General features: G+C 33.3%; 1 long non-coding RNA gene across 1 annotated transcript in view; it reads right to left on the bottom strand.

Annotated features, from left to right (window-relative positions):
• Positions 1 to 432: 432 nt before the first annotated feature.
• The window catches only part of LOC128250754 (uncharacterized), a 296,412-nt gene continuing 293,741 nt past the window's right edge, over positions 433 to 3,103 (bottom strand). Inside the window, exon 3 of the long non-coding RNA XR_008266739.1 lies at positions 433 to 566. This is a non-coding gene — a long non-coding RNA (uncharacterized LOC128250754). The remainder of the gene's footprint in view (positions 567 to 3,103) is intronic.

Genomic DNA, 3,103 nt, shown 5'->3' with positions numbered 1-3,103 from the left:
GAATCAAATCTGAGATCTCATGCCTAGAAAGCAAACTTTATGAAAGTTTCGGCCATACTCGACACATCTACAACCAAATCGTTAACTGACAAACAATCAGCAGAGCACAACTTTATGTACAAATTATAAAAATAATAGAAGAAAAATATACAGTACAGTACTGTTTCTACTTCACGGATTTTCTCCTATCATGGGGAGGGTCTTGAAAGGTAACACCCACGATAGTCGAGGGATTACTGTACACACAAACACACATATTACACTTACATTCATAAAAGCACATCAAATGATTTCAGCTAATCACAACTTACCTGTGAAAATTAATAGCAAGATAGTACCTTTGGTTATTTACATATTGTTTTATTTTTCTTTCGTTTTGTAATCCTTTCTTTTTTATTATCTTTTGTTTGTTTGTTTTTTGTTAATTTTAGCCCACTAACATTGTTCAATAACAAATATTTATTAGCTTTCCAAAAACAAAAGAAGACAAAATACAAATATCATTTAACGAATATTTATAGTAAGAAAATTTCTTTTCGCTCACCTAGCCAAACAGGGAATTAATTCTGTAAAATATAAAGGTGAAAAAATCCGTAAATAAATATATAAAATAAATGAGATGAGACATGAAATATGAAATTCTGTGCCAAAGGCACTTGTTAAAACAACGTATAAATAACATATTCAATATAAGAGCCTCTTCAAGGATACTTGAGATGCTAGAAATAACAACTAAATCACATTTCAAAAATACACATCCTGTTTTTATATTGTAAAGGCAAGAAAGCAGATCAGATGACAAAACCCATGCTTTGTTTTTTTTTTATTTTCTATTTCTTTGTGTTTAGCTATCACAGCTCAGGCTATGCTAGAGCACAGCTGAAGAAAACAGGAAAAGATGGGATAATCGTAACTGGAATGACTCTGATAGGTTCAAATAGGGCTAGTCTGATGTTAGACAAGTAAAACAATATTGTACAAATGCAAAAATAACATCTTCATAGATTCAGGTGTGGTTATGCAGTTAAGAAGCTTGAAAACCTATGGTCTGGTGTTCAATCTCTGTGCAATACCTTGGGCAAGTGTATCAGCATGTATCAGCATGGGCCAACAAAAGCCTTGTAAGTGGATTTGGTAGATGGAAACAAATAAGCCTGGGGTGCATGTGTGTGTGTTTTCGTCTGCCACTACTACTTGACAAGTGGTGTTGGTTTGTTTATATCCTTGTAACCTAACAGTTCAGCAAAACATACCAATAGAAAAAGTACCAGATTTAATAAATAAGAATTGGGATCAATATTTTTCACTAAAACCCTTCAATGTGGTGCCCTGGCACATTGCAGTATAATGACTGAAACAAGAACTATCTTCTAAAAGAAGACCTTACCAGCTGTATGGCTTTGTAATAACTATATTCTAAGGATACGTTTACTAGGCTCCTAGCTTAGTGGTTAAGGTGTTGGACTCATGATTGCAAGGTCATGGGCTTGATTCCTGTACTGGGCAGCATGTTTTACTTTTAAGCAAAGCTCAGATGACCACCAGTACCAGCAACAGCTGGGGGTTAATATTGTGACAATGGGCTGGCATCCTAGTCAGACAGAAGTCCAGTAGTTGCAGTTACCAAAATTCTCAGAAGCCTAATGAACCAAACTTTCAGTTTAAATTTTTGCATTGTCTTTTATTCATTGCAGATTTTGGACTGCTGCTAGACTGGGGCACCACCTTGAAGGGTTTAGTCAAATAAATTGACCCCAGTAGTTATTTCAAGTTTCATGCTTATTCTGTCAGTCTTCTTTGCTGAACTGTTAACTGATGGAGAGATAAACAAACTGGCAGCAGTTGTCAAGCAGCTGTGGTGAACAAATACAAAGACACACACACATATATAAATATTAATATACAAAAGGATTCCATACAGTTTCCATCAGCCAGATTCACTTACGAGACATTGATCAGCTTAGTGCTAGAGGAGAAGACACTTGTCCATGGTTTTGTGCAGTGAGGTGAAACCCGAAACCACATGACTGCTAAGCAGACTTCTTATAATTATTATAAATCAAGTGTTGCCCTTCAGATAATGGGCATTTATATGTTGTTGTATTTTGGGTGGGTCATTTTGCCAATAAGAAACAAAAACACACACACTGGTAAAATGACTCTACCAACATACAATGTCAAGAACCTTTTAAAACAAATATAAAAACCAAATGGGTATATTATTTTACCACAACGGCTAATATTAGATAATGTTACATGCATAAAATAATAATCTTTTCTACAATAGACACAAGGTCTGAAATTTTGAGGGAGGGGGGGCTAGTCAATTACATCGACCCCAGTGTTTCATTGGTACTTAATTTATCGACCCCGAAAGGCTCAAAGGCAAAGTCAAACTTGACAGAATTTGAACTCAGAACATAGCGACAGGTGCTAAGCATTCCATCCAGCATGCTAACGATTCTGCCAGCTCGCTACCTTCATGCATAAAATAATAATGATAATAATAATTTTTTATTTTTTATTTTTACAAATTTTATGGTGCTTATACAAAATAATGAAATGAATAATAATTTATTCTTTTAAACTAAGATATCAAATTAAAATTAAATAAGATAAATTTCTCATTCATATATCTGCAATAAATGTATGTTATCAATAACAATGATACAGTTTATGTATCAATTAATTACAGTTAACATATTTATTACTTCCATATAAGGTAGCATGGCATTTTTAGCATGATCACGCAACCAACAATGAGTATTATTGATATTGATTGAGAGAGATAATATTTAATATACACTCACTCACTTCTCACACATATACATTCATATTTATAGATTGCATAATTAATATCATTTTACATATATACCCAAACATAGGATATATAACGATATATATGTGTGTGTGTGTGTGTGTGTGTGTGTGCGTATGTATATCAAAATAAGCAACAAGGATATCCAGAGGTAATGCAGTACGACCGTTTCATGCAACTCCATTTAAATGAACAATGCAATCATTGCATCAATTTAAAATGCAGAGCAATCCTCTACATATATATATACATATATATGTATACATATATATATATATATATACA

Source organism: Octopus bimaculoides, chromosome 25 (assembly GCF_001194135.2).
Source record: "Octopus bimaculoides isolate UCB-OBI-ISO-001 chromosome 25, ASM119413v2, whole genome shotgun sequence".
NCBI classification, from domain to species: domain Eukaryota; kingdom Metazoa; phylum Mollusca; class Cephalopoda; order Octopoda; family Octopodidae; genus Octopus; species Octopus bimaculoides.
This window is presented reverse-complemented; position numbering and strand designations above follow the sequence as displayed.